The 19,360-nt window shown below is 39.1% G+C and overlaps 1 protein-coding gene across 2 annotated transcripts in view; it reads right to left on the bottom strand.

The window, feature by feature from the left end:
* Positions 1-19,360, bottom strand: part of TEAD3 (TEA domain transcription factor 3) — a 98,258-nt gene that overhangs the window by 43,000 nt on the left and 35,898 nt on the right. The gene's annotated exons all lie outside the window — the stretch shown is intronic.

The raw sequence follows: 19,360 nt of genomic DNA, 5'->3' as shown, positions 1-19,360 counted from the left end.
ACAGGGTGTTTTGCAATAACTTGTTTGGGGGCTGCAGCACCACCACCAGCTGCTCATGGGGTGATGAGAGCGGAGAGGTGTCTCCTCCGGCAGGAGGCTTCCGGAGAGAACACAACTTAGGTGTCCAATGCAGATATCTCCTTTTAAAGAAACTGCCGACACAACGAGCTGGCTTAATGTTTCATGTTCCTTTTTTTTTAAAAGGAACCTCTTCTCTGCTGCTCTATGATGTCACCTAATCTCCCTCTTGCTTCCCTCCCCCTCCCCTTTCACCCACCCCACCCCACCCCTTCTTTGGAAACAGCCGTAGCCAAATAAGGAGATCAGAACTACAGCAACTAGCCAAAGCGAAGGGGAGGGATGAAGGGGAGATTGCAGTCCACACAAGGCTCCAGCACACTCTTATCCACTCTCGCTCTCTTTCTTTCCTAGGCTTCTTTCCTCTCTCAGACACATACACAACACCATGCAACATGCACACAGCTGTGCAAAATGATCAGGGATCCTCATGCTCCAAGAGAGCATTCTGAGAGCATGGGATGCAACAAGAATTTCAAGAGCAGGATGTAGAAGTATGTTCGCCGAACAACTTTGGAAGAGCCTATGAAGACGTTAAGGAAGGGTGGGTCTGACTCCAACAATCTTGGGGAAAAAAGGCTATAGCGGCAAAGTTGTTTTTGCTGAACATCAGCCTCTGTGTCTCTTTCCTCCCTCACATATACAAAAGATATTAATAAGACTGAACAAGTCCAGAGATCGGCAACAAGAATGGCGCAAGGTCTGAGGGACAAAATATATCTGGAGAGATTGAAGAAATTGAATACAGGTAGTCCCTGACTTACAACAATTTGTTTAGTGACCATTCAAAGTTACAACTGTACTGAAAAAAGTGGCTTATGACCATTTTTCACACTTATGAACATTGCAGCAGCTTCATGGTTACGTGATCAAAATTCAGACTCTTGGCAACTGATTGATATTTATGACAGTGACGTCATCCCCTTTTGTGACCAACTGACAAGCAAAGTCAATGGGGAAACCAGATTCATTTAACAACTACCGTGATTCACTTAACAACTGTGGCCAGAAAGGTCATAAAATGGGGCAACATTCACTTAACAAATGTTTCTCTTAGCAACAAATATTTTTGAGCTCAATTGTGGCTGTAAGTCGAGGGGTGACATGAATGACACCTTTAAATATATCAGGGGTGTCAAACTGCCGGCCAGCGGGCTGGACGCATCATCGGGAAACCACACCCACCCCACTGCCGGCAATGGCGAAAAAGCTCCGAAACATTGCGCGACGTCACGTGACGTTGTGGGTTTGACATGTCTGAAATATATTAAGTGTATGAATAAGTTAACAAATAGCAATAATTTCAACATTAAGCAAAAATCACAAACACAGGAGCATAACCTTAACCTGATAAGAGGGAAGTTTACAAATAATGTTAGAAAGTATTACTGCCCAGAAAGAGTAGTGGAAGCTTGGAACCAACTGCCAGCAGAAGTAGTGGGTCAATCATCAGTATAACTGAGTTTAAATATGCTTGGGATAAACATGCGTTCATCATCTGACAAACATGTAAAAATAATATAAACAAATAAATAAAAATAATTAAATAATAAGTATATAAACTAAAAAGAAATTAAAAAAACAACCCGAAAAGTTCAAAGGGCAGACTTGATGAACTACTAAGTCTTTTTCTGCTCTCTGTTTTCCTAGTTTCTAGATAGTCCCTACCTTATTTCTCCATCTTTTTCTCCCATAAAGATGCACATCATAGAACTTAGATAGGAGCACAGTAAGAAACTTCTATTGCTATTCAGGGGAGAAACCAGCCAAAAGGGTGGGCTCCATGTTTGGATCCTTTCAAAGAAAGACATCCTCTTCTGTCTCTGTTTGCCCACTTGCTTGCTGTCTCAGAGCACAATTCTTACTACTGCCCCGAGGAAGAAGGCAAGTTAGGGAAGGCCATTGGTAGCGACAGCTGCTCTCCTGCCAGGCTCTTGCAACTGCCAGTTTACCCAGCTGTTCAAAAAAAAAGGGGGGGGCTCAGTGGGTTAGGAGGCTGAGCTTGTCGATCAGATGGTCGGCAGTTTGGCAGGTCGAATCCCGAGTGCCGTGTAACAGAGTGAGCGCCTGTTACTCGTCCCAGCTTCTGCCAACCTAGCAGTTCGAAAGCACGTAAAACTGCAAGTAGAAAAATAGGGACCACTACGGTGGGAAGGTAACAGCGTTCCATGCGCCTTTGGCGTCTAGTCATGCCGGCCACATGACCACGGAGACGTCCTCGGACAAGTGCTGGCTCTTCGGCTTTGAAACGGAGATGAGCACCAGCCCCTAGAGTTGGAAACGACTAGCACGCATGTGCGGGGGAACCTTTACCTTTACCTTTTACTGAGTGGATAAGCAATGGACGAAGCAGCAGTAGGATCAGGAAATTTCAGTAAAGGGCCCTGAGCAGATGCCCAGCAACTCCAGCTGGCAGCATTGTTAGAACTCCTCTAACAGGGGCATTCAAATAGTAAGGATTTTTTCTCAAGCTGAGATTGTTTCATGGAGTTCCCCACCTGAGATTCATCCTTCCTTGAGAAAGGACACTGGAACATCTTGATCCATGCCCTTGTCCCGGAATCAAGAGTGTACCGTGAAGAAAACTGATGCTACTTGCTTTTTTACAAAAGACCATCTTCCCTGCCTTTGCTCTGGTTTTCCAGGAATTCAGGAATGCCAATAGCAGTCAGCAAAACCGTCAATAATGAAGAGCTATGGAACCAATCAAGTGTGAAAAGAGGTTCTGCAAATGTTAGAATGTTTTTTTCCCCACATTTTAGAAATTTTAGAAATCTTTTCGTGTTTCAGATCTTTTTCTTATCAACAGATTTGAAACAGCAACTGTTATCTTAAAGAGTAGGTATCTTTTTCTTTCTTTCATTCATACAGACACAGAATAAGTCATCTTCACTCAGCCTGGGTTTCTCTGACTCTCGGAATTCCCAGTCAACCAGGCCAGGGGTAGGCAACCTTGGCTCTTTTGTGATTTGTGGACTTCAGCTCCCAGAATTCCTGAGCCAGGCTGGCTCAGGAATTCTGGGAGTTGAAGTCCACGAGTCATAAAAGAGCCAAGGTTGCTTACCCCTGAACAAGGCCATAGCCCTGCCAAAGGAAACTTCTGGGAGTTATGGTCCAATATGTCCAATGCCACTATGATGGAGAAGACTGATAAAAGATCAGTGAAATCTCTCACCCAGATGATAATGGAATTCAGAAATTTTTTTACAGAAAACAGCAGAAATATTATTTTCTCATAAAAACTAGTCCTCTAATTCAGACATGTCAAACACAAGGCCCGGGGGCCGGATCCGGCCCGCGAAGTGGTTTCATGTGGCCCGCGAAGCCATCCTGGAAACAGTGAGGGAACGGCCCCCACTGCCTTGGCCCTGGCCCAGAGACCCTCCTTCTGCCAGAGACCCCCAGATCTGTCCCACTCCTGCCCAGGCCTCCATTGGCACCCTTGATGCGAACGATGTAGAGCTGGCCACGCCCAACCAGTAGGCCATACGCACTCTAGCCACGCCTACCCAGTAGGCCACGCCCACCCAGGCCATACCCGCCCGGCCCCCTGAGGGCAACCGCAATGCTGATGCGGCCCTCAATGAAATTGAGTTTGACACCCCTGCTCTAATTGAATTTAATCATATTCAAGGGGACACTGACTTTATGGATGTTTTTGAAATCAAAAGGAATTGGGGTGGGGAAGAGACCTTGAACCTTTACTTGCATGCTTAGACTTTTTTTATGATAATGGAAGGACCTTTCTTTGTAAATTTCAAGAATTGTGGCAGCATGGGAGGATGGTGGAAACTGGACTCAGAAGACCCACCTTCTCAGAATTGAACTTCTTCAAACAAATCAAAAAAGAGAACCCTTCCTGGGGATATTTAGTATTGCCCTGTTGAGAACAGAGATAGCTGAAAAGTATTTCTAGGCACTATTGTTGATAATTAGCAGGATAAACTGTTAATCCAGAATTTTACATCCAATTGCTAGGAAATGACTCCTAAAAATCAGTCAGTCAGATGACAGCAAAACATGTCCTTATTGTCAGTGCTGAGGAAGGATTTTTTAAATGTACCTTTTCAACCAAGAATAAGGCAAAGCTACACAAAATAATGCTAAAACAAAGCATAATACAGATCACATTACTAAACATTTTGGTACTTTGCTAAATCAAACTACAATTCACCTTAGCGTATCGTGCAAGCACACTATTTATAATATTTTCAGTTAAGCAACATGAATTGCCACCAAGCTTACTCCTATCTGCCAACTCAAATCCCATGACATTAATTTTATTTTGGAATATGTATATTAAATATATATTCATATTCTCCTATTTCACAATGCAGTTACAAAAGTAATAGCAAAACAAAGCCCAGTTTGTCATTTTTTTAAACCATCCAGATCTAGGCAGAAAACTGTATTTGAAATGTGCTGTTCCCTTACTGATCCCTATCCTCTATTGCAGTATTTTTCGAATACTGGCTGAGGAACTCTGGGAGCTGAAGTCCACATGTTTTAAACTTGCCAAGTTTGAAAAACACTGTTCTACTGCATATGCAACCAATCAGTATAATAAAACTGGCTTCTCTCCAACATGATAGGTAACAAGGCCTAACAAACTTGAGGCTGTCCTTAAAGAGTGTCAGAATAAGGGAGAAAATAATACTTTAATGCCAGTATAGGCAGACAGTTTAAGCCTTTCTCATTGATAAGTTAGGAGAACAATATCAGGGAATATTGTAGAGTTTTGTTTGTTGTTTTTTTTAAAAAAAACCATGTCCCTATGCGTGGATCTCTTTCTGTGAGTTATGCCACATGAGCAAATAGCATCCTAGCTTTGCTCTGGCTAATTAATGGAATCAAAAGCACCAAATAAGCTACAGTCAGCTAACTCTGAGCGGCACAGTGGTATGAAGCCAAGTATGTCTGTGGAATAAATTCTGAATAAATGTTATTAATATAAAAATCTCTTGCTGCCCTTGAATAGTTTATAAAACTACATATCCTACTACAGTGGTACCTATCAGGAAAAGACTTCTAATGCCAAACACTTAATAAATAGACCTTCAAAGCAATTCCAATTAGGTTCTTAATAGCTTTCCAACAGTTCCTAGCATAAAAGATTAGAGTCTAATTAGCATCATATTATCACTATGCTATACGCATATACTACATATCCTCTATCTTTCCATGAGTTTAAAAAATCAAGACAAAAAACCCTTAAGCTTCAAACTTTCACAGAAGGGAAGATCTTAATGCTAAATCAAATATGCAAGCTTCCTTTTAATGAGAGATGCCACCAAATAAACCCAGGCCATCTTTCTTGCAAAACATGTGCTCTGAATACTGAGCAATGGCTGATTTCTTTCCATAATTAAGGTGTACATGTAGAATAGGGGTGTCAAACTGCCACCCTGCGGGCCGGTTGCATCATGCGGAGGCCGTGCCCACCCTAGCTCTGGCAATGCGAAAAAAAGTCACGATATGTCGTGACATGTCATGTGATGCGGCGAGTTTGATACCTGTGATGTAGAATAATCACAGAGCAGTTTGGAACTTGTTGCAATTTCTGAACAATAGTCTTTCCCAAATGTTAGAACTTTCCAGGTGTGCAGGATTCAAATTCCCCCCAATTATGCTAGCTATGGACGATCGGATTTGTAGCACAACATACAGTATCTGTCAGACAACAATGTTACAGAAGTTGCTATAAAGCTTGGCCCTAGTTGGTTCAAAAATTCTGGTTCTTGCAGGGAGAGTGCTAGCAAGCAGGCAAATCAGGAATTTGACTAAAAGTCTAATAGAGATTAACCCAAAGCTACTCCACCCAACTTTTACAAAGCAACAACAGAAACCAAGATGGAAGCTAATAATGCTGGGCGGGTTTTGTTTCAACAGTAGAATGCTGACTATTTTTAAATCAATATAGAGCAAAACTACAGCCGCCCCTGAGGAATTTTTCAGCATTTCATTTTGCTTCAGTATTCTGACATACTAGAGTCTAGACTTTATTCCACTGGGAATTGCAGCCCAGGGAATCTGCCTACTTAATACAATATTCATATCCCATTATCTTATGTATATTTTATCAAGTTGTATCTGAAGTAAAATGTACAGTATATTCCACACATTTCCAAATTCTTAATAAAAAGTATAACGTAGGGCAAGTTGTCAGGTAAAGAATGCGCCAATTTAAGGACGAGCCAACCTATTGAAGCAAAATTTGAGTTAAATACACAATGATGATTATTCATTACACAATGCTAGTTATACAACCATACTGTTCCAATTTACATATAAATTCAATTTAAGGACAGATCTTGGGATCAGAACTTGTTTTTAAATGGTGGACTAAATGTAGCTTACGTTGGGAAAAGATAGATATGAAGATGCAACTGTGAACTGATTAGGGTGAGTTTTTGTTATATGAAGCAAGCCAGTGTTTTTCAAACTTGGCAACTTTTAAAATGTGTGGATTTAAACTCCGATAATGCTGGTTGGGTGATTCTGAGAGATGAAGTCCACATATGTTAGAGTTGCCAGGTTTGAAAAAACACTGTAGTAAACATATACAAGTTACTAAAATGGAGATTATAGTTCTAAATTTCTCTTAAAGAAGGAAAGTCTCTCTGAATCAAATGTTCATTTGGTTTGAACCTCTTAATTCAATTAACTACAACCATCCTCCATGACTAAACTCTTGCAGTAGAGTTAAAGGTGGGATTCAGCCAGTTTGCACCAGTTCGGCAGAACCGGTAGCTAATTTTTTGTTGCCCAGGCCCAGAATGGACTTCCGGAAGCGGCATCCACACACATATTTGAATCCCACCACTGAGTAGTCCCCTGTACACGGCTGTCTCTTCCAAGCTTCAAAAAACTTCATAGATTTTCTGTACATTCTCATTCTGCCCTTGCTTCTTGTTCCACTTTCATCATTGTTACAACACACAGCACCTCTCTGTTAAAATGCGATCCTTTAGATCTTAATAGAGCGGTCAGTTAATAGGATGAACTTTGCCTGCTGTATTTTGGTGAGCTAACTATGTAGGAAGCTGAAGGAATGTTCCTCCCCTTCCAACTCTTTTCATTTAAGTTAAGGCATCATGATGCTCTATCCACCAGTCTGTCTACTTTCCAAAACAAACTATTTCCAAGGAGGGAACCCCCAAGTATACAAATATACATTATCAATGCCGATTTGCATCTAGACAAACATAAAAGATTTTTTTCTCCTATCTTCTGAATTATGTTATTGTATTCCTGCAGTGTATAAACAGCTATAAACTGCAGACTTGAAAGCATACCACTAAGAATTTTTCTAAGTACCTTAAAACAAGAATGCCAATGACAGCCACATCAATAATGTTCCAAAAAGTAATGAAGGCTAGGAAAACCAGAAAATGTGATTTAAACTTTAGATAATACTCATGTATTTAATAACATTCTTATTTTGTCATTTAAAACAGGGGTCCCCAACCCCTGGTCTCTGGACCAGTACCGGGCCACAGCATGCCACCAACTAGTCCACACAAACAAAGCCCCATCCAAGGGATGCAGGCAACACACAAAACCACACACTCTCCGGTCCGTGGAAAAACCTCTCTCCACGGAACTGGTCCCTGGTGCCCAAAAGGTTGAGAACCTTTGATTTAAAAAATTACAGGTCACAGGCATATTTTGATATGCCTTTGTGACCGGCTATGTGATGCTGGGAACTGCAAAGTGTCCTCATGCTGCCTATTGGCATAGACAGGAAAGCCAAGATAAAGGGAACATTCCCTTACTCTTTCATATTGTATTAGATTTTTTTTAGGAGTTTCTCATTTGGCACCTGGAATAGCAAAAGGCGTAATTTTTGGAAATTTAGGTAATACACTCATCACATAGCCTCAAGAAAAGCTCTTTCACTAGACTATGTTCATATTTATGAAGATATGTCATTTATCCCAGTTCTTTTTATTGTGCTTTGCACCCATTGATGCAGAAAGAAAAGTCAAGGAAATGCTACATCATCTGACATCAACACCCAATGTTGCATCACTGGCTACATCACTTCTGCATACCAGAAAGATTTATTTACTTATGGTTTGTTTTAAGAAAAATATCTCCTTGTGGTTATTCTTTCTGACCATGTTCTGAAGTATTTTTCATGTACGCAAAAAAATGCATCTTCTCATCTTGCATACCCCATGGATTACATGTGTTACACGATCTGATTCATCCCTTGACCAGAAAGGGCTGCTTAATTTCATATTCCGCAATGTTCTACATCAATGCTGAAAAATGGTGCCCAGTATGCATTCGAAGACATTTCTTAATTATGTTTCAATATTGAATGCCAACTTTCATTAAAATTGTACAGACATCCAGATTTGTACTTGACTGCACACTTTTCTTGTTAGATATAAAAACCAATTCTGTGGAATGAAGTCAGTGTATAGCAATATGCCACTGAGCAGAATTAGTTGAGAAAGGATAAGAAGTAGCATTTTTAATGTTCATTTAAAGTTACCTTCTAGTTTAGTACTGTCTGCATTAGAATACATTTTGGCTTAAGCAATGAATTCCTGATTAGGGGATAAAAAAGGAGGTGTGGCAATTCATGCAGAACATTTGAAGAAGTATCATCATCAGCAGGTTCTCTGTATCTGGTCTGAATTGATTTGATTTCCAGAACTATAAAAAGAAATATTTTCTAATCCTATCTGGAATTTTCAAGGACGGAACCTGGATATGTATTGAATGGAAAGTATGTATGTGATCACATGCATGTATGTGTTAAGTATGGTGTTCATTTACCTGAGAGATTCATATATGAACAGTGAATTATCAATCAAGTTAGTTCATGCTTCAGTAAACCCGCTTACAGCTTTATTCAGTATCAATTGCTCAGGAGGTAGAACTCATTGATCTTTCAACTTGTAACCTGTGTAGGTAAAGGACTACACAAGAAGGAATCTAAATTATTAAAATGTGAATTGAAAGCCATATGATTCAAAGTGAATAAATCTATTAAGTCTACAATTATTTCTGTACAGGTCATTTCATATAGCCTTAGACCATTCCAAAAGAAAAGAAAAAAATCAAAAGATCTTATGTCCTTCATAGATTACAACAAGGAATAGCTAGAAGAATAAAAGCATCTGAATCACCTGACTACATAGATTTTACATATAAACCGGCTTTTTTCAACAAAGTATCCTCCAGACATGGGTTATTAGTTCAATTCCTAAAATTACCAACAGCCATGATAAGTATTTTCAGGAGACATAGTTCTAATATGTGTGGATTGGAAAAGCCCAATGACTGTTGAAAATGTCTTGCAAAATCACTGCTTCATTTTATTTATTTTATATATTTATAAACAGCCGAACTTTCCCATCTCCAGACATAAAGCAAAAAATTATTCTTCCCAAACATATTGCTCTTCCTTGAAAGAAGAAATACAATGTGATGTGAGGTCTCATTCTGGCTTGGGCATCAGCATAACTGACCTTGCTTGACCTAATGCACGAGGCAGAGAGTTTGAAGATGTTACTCCTGTCTTTGCAGACTCCTCTAAACATCTTAAGATATTTCACTGTTTTTCAGTTTCCCCGAAAGCTCAACTGTTGAAAATCATTCCAGCCTTTTTTCCACTCCAAGGAAGGTTAAAATTCTCACTACACTGCAACTTCTTTTGTAGATTCAAGTTGCAAACATCAGGATATCCAGCAGGTGTCAGCAAGGGCTTGACATTTTTTGTACAGTACTCTTTGTAGTTGTCCAGACTTTTGCAGTTCAGATTGCTTAAGACTGTTCTTCCTAGCATCATATTCATGAGCCTCTGCCCATTATTTTTAAAAGATCTTTATTCTCACACTGTCTGATAATTCTCAAAAGCTCCACCTACAAATATGCATACACAAGCCTCCTTCAAGGAAAAAGACACAGAGGGAAAACATTTCTAGAATCACATTCTTGCGATTTTACTCATCCCAGTTTTTACAAAGTCTTGGGTTTTGCAGCATCTAACCAATAACTAAGTGGAGCACAACTATTCTGCGATTTTTTTTTCCTTCTGTTTTGATTGTGTCCAGTTCTCGGAGTTTGCCAAAATGAGTTCCCTGCACTTTTCTTGGCAAGGATTTTCAGTAGTTTTTTTTTAAAATTCCATTTATATCCCGCCCTTCTCCGAAGACTCAGGGCGGCTTACAAGCTTAGCAGTAGCCTTCATTCTATGTATATGCCTGCTTATTAGGGCTTTCACACACACACCCAAGCGGCATTATTACAAAGTCAGCTTAATTGCCCCCAACAATCTGGGTCCTCATTTTACCTACCTCGGAAGGATGGAAGGCCGAGTTAACCTTGAGCCTGGTGGGACTCGAACCTGCACTAATTGCAGGCAGCTGGTGTTACTTAAGGAGGCATTAGCCCACTGCTCCACCAAGGCTCTGTTTGCCATTGCCTCCTTCCTAAGGCTGAGAAAAAAAATGACTAGGCCAAGGCCACCCAGCTGGCTTTGTGCCCAAAGCAGGACTAGAATTCATGGATTTGCAACTTTTTGATTGGTACCTTAACCACTACACCCAACTGCCTCTCATCCTGAAAATAAGGGAAACAAATAAATCTTGCCGATACTTTAAAAGAGGATGCAATCACTTATTAGTGGATTTCTGTTTAAAATCTTCTGCATGAAGGAAACGGAATATCAACTAACAGGATGAAGACCATCAAGAATGAAAAACCAGCAATGTTTTTTAATATGGCTTCAATAATGTAGCAGATGATAGAGATTTAAAATAAGCTTGGGAAAGCAACAGGGGAAAGTAGTAGAAGACTGGTCCCTGACAGGGGGTAAACTAAAAAGAATATATCAAAGGCATCATTTTTCTATACGTGTGAAAAATCAATTTTAGTTCTAATGACCCCAAACTCTCAGGAGAAACTTGACTCTTGACTTGGCTCAAACTTGATTACTATATTATTAAAAAGAGACAACTTCTTTAGGATTATTTGGTAGTGAAATGAAGTACTCCAAACCAGAGTCAAGTAGCATGAACAAGCATGCATTTTATTAAGTCATCCAACATTCATTCTGAAATATTTTTCTTATTCAAAAATTGTATACAAGTTTGCATGGCAAGTCTGAAGTAAAAGGAGGGGAGTGAAACATTCTGTGTTTTATTACCACATAAGACATTTGCCCAGAAGTCTGTCAAAAACACATGTTGAGCTAGCCTGTTTTCTAAATGAATCAAATTTTGAAATGAAAAGGCAATTTGAATGTGTCTCAAAGCAGTACTCTTATGTTATCTGTGGTATAGAGTCTGCTAATTTCAGTCTAAAATATGTTTATTACTTCTTGTGAAAATGCCCATTATGATTTCATCAGGATCTTTTAAGCCTGAACATATGTAGTAAAATTTATTTAATGTCTCCACGTTCTCGGCAAATTTTTATTGTGTGCATATTGACTGACTGATAATTTGGTGGAACACTATGGGAGAGTTAGGGGGTATTATCTATTCATTCGGACAAATATTGTCTCCCCAAATGGCTTGATTTAATTAAAACTATATACACAAGTAGTGCTATTAAGTACAGAAACCAACCAACAAAAAGTCCATATATATTTCAGGAGAGGGGAAAGGTAGAGACATCAGTTCTTCAAAGACAGACTGAAGAATGAGTTATAAGCAGATTTTCCACCTAATTATGGCCAGGATTATTTTTCCATTATGATACTATTGGTTGAACACCTGTTTCTTTTGTCGATGGATGGAGCCAATGTCATCTTTCCTTCTCCTTTTGGAGTCTTAGAGCAAATTATCAGTTGAAGCCAAGTGTTCATTGTGCATTAAAGGGAAAAAAATGCTCTCCAGCTGATGGGTAGGATCTAGATGTTAGCTCCTAGTGTCCTTTAGCTCAGGGCTTTTCAACCTTTTCACCCATTGTACCACTTTTAGGATATGGCAACATCCGAGTACCACCAGTCACCTACCAAGGTGTCACAAACTTGATGACAAAAAAAAGGAAAAAAGTGATCAAGTACAGGTAGTCCTCAACTTACAACAGTTCGCTTAGTGACTCTTCGAAGTTACAATGGCACTGAAAAAAGTGCCCCCCCCAAGCCACAGCTGAGCAAGACACCTGCCTGCCCGCCTGGCGGCGCTCTTCCTCCTATCCGAGGTTTCCACTATTGTGAGCATTTCTGTTGAGGATTGGCAGCGGGGGTGGGGGTGTTTGGTTTTTATTTCCCTCCCCTCTGCTGGGTGGTTGCAGCAGGTTTTGGTCACTTCACATGACCCTGGGACACTGTGACCATCATAAATATGAATCAGTTGCCAAGCATCTGAATGTAAACCACAAGACCCTGGAGATGCTGCAACATTCCAGCTGATCGGTGCTTCTTCCGGGCTCAGCAGAAGCTCCAGGATCAGCGCCGAACTCCAGCTGGAGCCTGGCACTGATCCTAGCGCTTCTGCTGAGCCCTGACAGCCCCAAAGAAGCGCTGATCCTGGCGCTTCCGCTGAGCCCTGACAGCCCTTTAGCTCCAGCCATCTCTTGCTCAGGCTTGTGCGGTGCTGCCTCCAGTTCAGCTCATTCCCCTCCTCCGCTACCACTTTTCTAGGATGGTCGCGTACCACCTGCCAGGTGCCAATGTACCACAGTTGGTACCCGTACCACTGGTTGGAACGCCCTGCTTTAGCTCTCTGGCTGATGCTAGACCTTCAGCTTGACTGCTTCAGGGAACGGACTCAAATGAATAGGGAAATGATTTTTTTTAAAATTAAGAACTACCAAACTTTAAAAATATTTGGTTAAAATGTAATTATAAAAATCCATAGTCTTCCATTCCTTCTTCTCTTACTTCATGGGTTTAGAAAAAATTGTGCAATTACTTCTAAGATACAGTAATAAACAGATTAAGAATCAACTATTCTAGCTCCCAAGAAAAAGACAGCAGTAATCAGACTGGCCATTTTTATTTATAGGAATTTGAAATAACTGCTTCTTCATAAAAGAATTACAATTTAATCCATTTTGATTTTTTTAAAATAAAGGTTTGCTATAGCCATTATTTTTAACTATGATTTACTGAAGAAAGCCTAATGAAACTGTTCATGCAAAATGGGTCCATTCACATACACATTATCATATTATGACTTAGTTTTAATAAGAGAATTGGATTAATGTAAGTGTCACGCAAGATGTTTTTCCTTGCACTGAGAAAAATGAATGGTACTTGTACTAATATTACCACAGAGAAATAGCTACAGGTCAAGTATCATTTACAAGTTTAAGAGAAAAAATAAATAAACCAATTAATGTCCTCCCAGACCCGGCTTCACTATGGCATTTTATAACTTGATTGAATCACCTATTTCCATAGATACTAATGGGACATATTCTTCAAAATAATACAATGAGAATTCCTAGTCTACAATTTAAGAAATTATTTTTCAAAGCCAACCATTTACTTTTGAAAATGTAGTTATTATTGGGTATCTTGTACCCAATTATTGGGTATCTTGAATTGTTTGACTAGTACAAAGATCAATCTGCAGAATAGATACGTTTGCAAAATAAGTATTGAAAAACATTTTTTAAATTGAATTCAGATGACTCTAAAGCAGGGGTCTTCAAACTTGGCCCTTTTATGACTTGTGGACTTCAACTCCCAGAATTTCTCAGCCAGCTGAGGAAGAAGACCCCTGCTTTAAGGGATGCTCTGTTGTTTGATACTGGAAGTAAATTAATAACAGACTACCTTGCCACCCCTTCACAAGCAAACAGGTCAGAGTATTGGTGATATAGGATTACTGGAACTTTATTGTTATAAGGAACAACAACAGAATCTGGAAAGCCTGCCAGAGTTTTCCTCTGTCATTTCTTAAACCAAACAGAAACAAGCAAGGGTTATCCTGAGATTCTTTCTCATTCCCTCTTCCTGCTGAGGGCTAACTTAATATTTGCTTAATGATTTCTTGTAATCCTTCTTCAAAGCTTTCTCTGTAGTCCTCTATATTCCTTTCTGACAACCGTCCCTTAAATCTTTGTCAATTGATAATTCAATTGGTTTAATCTGGATCTTCTAACTCAAATTTTCTCTACATAATTTATATTTGTTAGAGAAAAGTGACAAAGAAAAAAAAGCAAAGAGAGGGCAGAAATAACCAGCAGTCATCCAACAGAGTAGTTAATGGTTGTCTTAAAGCAGGGGTGTCAAACTGCCGGCCCACGGGCCGGACGCGTCACAACGAAACCATGCCCAACCCATTGTCAGTAATGGGGAAAAGGTTCTGATACATCGTTTGACATGCGTGTCTTAAAGGATTCTTTGAGAGTGGAATTTGAACCAATGAATGGCAATGGTACTTCTTTCTTCAGTGCCTCAGTGGCAGATCTACCACACTGGATCAATTATTGTGAGCCCTACAGAGGTTCTTCCATCTCTCATCCCTGAAGCCTTTATCAGAAAAAGGATAAAGGTTCATGAACAAGCCTGAACAAGAGATTGCTGCTTGGAGCTAAAGTAGCAAGCTAAGCCTCTCACCTGCAAAGTTGAAAAGTTTCAGTTTACAAATGGGTGTGATCTCCCCCAGCACAGAATTTTCTTCTGCAGACATCACTCGTTGAATGGGAGGAAGGAACAAAAGGAAAACCAAGGCATGAATTCATGTTTACAGAAGTGTTTCAGATCAGGGATTCTTGACTTTTCCTGAGCATTATCTTAAAACTCAATTGTCCCACGGGAGAAAATCAGAGTTCTAGTTCTAGGATACAACCTTCAGAATTGCATTCAAGTCTTATGAAGTTAATTGGTAGTTATCCTTCCTGCTAATTTATGTGAAGACAAATGACACCTGCCAAAAGCAGCTTGGAACCATATCACTGAAGACTTTGAAGACATTGGAAGACAGCTCAAAAATCTGGGTGTTTCTTCCATTCTTACGATTCTTACAAAAGGACTGACAACAAAGAAAAAGAATACTGCAGATGAATGACAAACTCTGAAAATAATGTGTATTTGGAGAAATTTGGATTCTGTGATCCTCATCTGAATAGGAAAAATCAGAAGGAACATTGGCTTGTAAAATGTCATGACCTCTGGGTTTTATTTATTTAGTAGTAATAGTCAGTAATCACCAAGTAGGAAAAAACAATTAGGAAGACATAAAAAATTAATACAATTAATGCTAGAAATAAAAGCCTAAAAACCCCCAAAAGGGTAAAAACTAGAGAATAAAATAGAACTATTAACAAAATATCAACAGCGTCAGAATTTCTGATTGAGATAGCAGGTTATAAAACTCTATTTGCACCAACTAAATTCTGATTCTGCAAGTGGAGGCATGTGGCATTGATCTCAAGATACAAAAGATAGAATTGTATTCAACTGAGCAACGAAGGAACAGTAGAAGAAAAGATAGGTAAGGCCTTCAGGTTTGTTTGAACCACAAGGACAGACTCTACAAAAGGGATTTTATGGTATCTACCCTGTCTTTGGGTATATATTTATGCTCTGTACGGGATGAAACAAGATGAGATTGAACACTTAATGCAGGAAGGCACATATGATAATAGGTGCAAGATAGCGATCCCCATACCTTTCCGCCTCTATAGTCTGGCAGCGGCAGGGGGAAGGGTATGGCTTTACATGTGTACACCCCACTTGCACAACTGCAGCTTCTCGTGGATGCATACTTGCCTTCTGCTTGCATGGCCCAGTTCCCAATGGGATTTTGGGGACCCCTGGTATAAGGCACAGTGAAATGGCTCTTGTGATCAGTATATAGCATTCAAAGGCTACACTATGTTCAAAAGAAATATAAGCAATAGTAAAGGAGAAGAATCTGCATAACACATTAAAGCATCTACACCTATTCAGAAATCCAAGCAAATGAACTTGGTGAAATAATATTGTAGAGAGTTTCTGGGTTAAAGTATAGTAATTGTTTAATTCAATAGTTAATTGCACTGAATTGGTCAGACCTCAGGTGACAAAAGCCCTGTTGACCAACCCAGCAAAAATTTAACCACTTTCAGCTTAGACATCCACGTATGTAGCTACCCCAACAGGACTTGTTCTCAAGGACATCTGCATTAAACATAGCCTCTATGTTGGTCTATGGCTCTGATGTGAAAGAAGTTTCTTCTCTACTATTGTGGCAGAAGATCTCCTATATTCTAGGGCAGGGGTAGGCAACTTTGGCTCTTTTATGACTCGTGGACTTCAACTCCCAGAATCCCTGAGCCAGCATGGCTGGCTCAGGGATTCTGGGAGTTGAAGTCCACGAGTCATAAAAGAGCCAAGGTTGCCTACCCCTGTCCCTAGGGCATATGTAGGAGGAGCCTTTGAGGTCAGTGATCTGCCGAGCTCCAATTAGCCAGAAAGGTCTGCCGTGGGACTGCTTGTTGACTTTGTCATTTCCATTTTAGTTCCTATTGCAAGAGAGACTGGACATTTCACCTGTGCAGTGTTTTGGGGGATTGAGAGAAGGAAGTATCAATCTCAAGGAAGAATAAAAGCATGTCAACATTCCTACTAGTAACAACAAAAAATGTTTCACAGAAAGAGTTTCTGAATGCAAGGTACAAACTGCAGTTGCCATTCTAGAAAGAACTTCCTTTATGAACTTCATATGTATGCTAATTGTATTAATGAAATATGAAATGAGTACATATTAACATAATGTGACATCGTTCAAAACAGAGGCAATCAGCACTCCGCAAAATATCTGCTCAGAAAATGCCACAAGCTCTAAATTTTGGAGCAGCTCTTCAAAAAAAATCGTCTGAACCTCACTTCTCTGGATTTTTTATTTCTCTTTTTTCCTCTGAGCTAGAGGGACTGATGCCAGTGGTAAGGCCCAACAAATCCATTTGGCAATTGCTGTATTTTTTCACTTGCTAAATAGATAGCAATATTCAGCTAAGAAAAACCGCAGAAAGGAGTTGATCTTAGAAAGCAGGGTAGACGGCCTGCCTGCCTTTTGTGTTGTGTTGTGTTGTATTCAGGGATGAAGCTAACGTTGATTGCAGACTGAATAGAGAACAGACCACAGAGAGTCTATCGGTTATTGCCCTGAAAATAATGTGTGTTATATTCTCTTAAGGCAGCAGCTGGCATAATAAATGTAGGCAGGGGGTAGTTTTTATACCAAAAACTTTCCTCCCATCTCAAGGACAAGAGAAAGACACATTACCATTGCTACATGGATGTGCCCAAGTTACGTTCTCTCTGTATCTTTCCAGTTTAGAATCTTGTACTCATTTCTTTTCATCTAGCCACTTATAAAATATAGGCATACTTTGTTTTATTGCACTTAGCTTTATTGTGCTTCACAGATACTGTACTCCTTTTTTTTTACAAATTGAAGGTTTGTAGCAACTTGCATTGACCAAATCTATCAGTACCACTTTTCAAACATATCAGCATTTTGGGTAACAAAGCGTTTTGTAAATTAAGACATGTTCATTGTTTTTTTTTAGACATAATGCTATTACATACTTAATAGACCACAGTGTAGTGTAAACATTACTTTTATAGGCACTAGGACAGGGGTAGGCAACCTTGGCTCTTTTATGACTCGTGGACTTCAACTCCCAGAATTCCTGAACCAGCCATGCTGGCTCAGGAATTCTGGGAGTTGAAGTCCACGAATCATAAAGGTTGCCTACCCCTGCACTAGGACATGATATTTCCTATGATATTTACTTCATTGCAATAGTCTAGAACCAAACTCGCAATGTCTCCAAGGTATGCCTGTATTTGCAATGCATGTTAAACAGATGCTAGGATAATTTGCATCTTTATCTTTCTGCTTCCCTATTCAGAACCATTCTGTTTCTCCAAACCGAGATCTTGTCTGCCATAAAGACTCCTCAGAAGAGAAGTCAGGTGTTTTAGCATTTCCATAATCAATATGATCCAAATTCCCCGGTCTGCATTAGCTATCAGATCTCATGTCATTTAACTTGTTGTATATTTGGCATTTCTGTATGATGTACAATGAAGAGGTATGCATGTCTAAATGCTATTGCTATTATTCCATTCTTGTAAGATTTTAAGCAATTTTTTTGCATGAGAAATTAGCACAACGGTTCAATAAACTACACGTCTTGCACTTCCTTTTATATACTAAAAGATATATACTGATCTTTTTCAATATCTACCTGTCACATTACCAGTAATTTATTTCATATTTGTTGGCACAGAGTTGTTATTGTTTAACTGCCTCTTCTTCAATTTGCACCCTTATCTTCTCCTGCAGCTTTAAACAATTCAGTGTGTACTCCACTTATTCCTAATCCTTTTTTATTTAAGAATTCAACTATTGCCTCTCATGACTCATTTTCCAGTAGAATCAATTTGTTAAGATATTTGCTATATCATTGTTTCTCTAATTTTATAATCCCATTTGTAAAATATTTATTTATAGTCCTCCCATCAATGATTTGCTTTTATAAGAGCCTTTCCTTTATAGCTACTCGATTAGCTGTAAAATTTCCAGTGAAATTTCCCCTCTTAAAAACATCTCTTATCTTTCTCTATTGAGATTCTATGTTCAGGCATCTGTTCTTTGTTGCTTATATTGTATGTCTACATTCAACTGACTTTCATACCTTGTGTTCTCCAATTTTTATACCTCTGTCTTTTTCTGGCTTATCAGTGACAGCTTATTCTGAAAAAAAACACACTTGGATCTCTTCTTTGAAATTTTGAGGTGAGAGGCTACTGCTTCATTTTTAATGTCTCTTTTTACTTCCAATATCTCTTCATGGTTCTTTTTTGCATAGCTGAAGTGTATTGAAACTATTTCTTATAGTAACATATATTTATAGTGTATATCCCCTACCTCAAACTTTGCTTGCATGTTTACTAAGGTTAATCTATAAATCTGACACCAAGAATTCTATTTATTTCATAACCTGCACTTATCCATTTTATGTTTCCTTAATCAATTCGATTCCAATCTTCAACCAATAAAAACTGTTCACTATCCTGTTCACCAAAAAGAAGACAGATTTTCTTTTCAAAAGCAAACTGCATATCTTTTGAAGTAGCAATGGTAGTGTTTTCATTACCTTGCAGAACTCAGAGATAACTTTTTTTAAAAAAATGCAATCCCTAGAAGAATAAAAAATATTTCCCCCCCTTGTTAAAATGTATTGTAAAACTTTTCAATAAAAAAAATATTCCCCTTGCAAAACAAATAGAATTAAGACAAGAACATCTCAAAACTACTCTCAAAACACATGATCCAAGCATTATTTCATTAGAGTTTAATGTTTCATTGTT

The sequence above is a fragment of the Vipera berus genome (assembly GCF_964194415.1).
Source record: "Vipera berus genome assembly, chromosome: 3".
Lineage (NCBI taxonomy): Eukaryota > Metazoa > Chordata > Lepidosauria > Squamata > Viperidae > Vipera > Vipera berus.
Note: the sequence above shows the minus strand (reverse complement) of the source record. Positions and strands in the feature narration are given on the sequence as shown.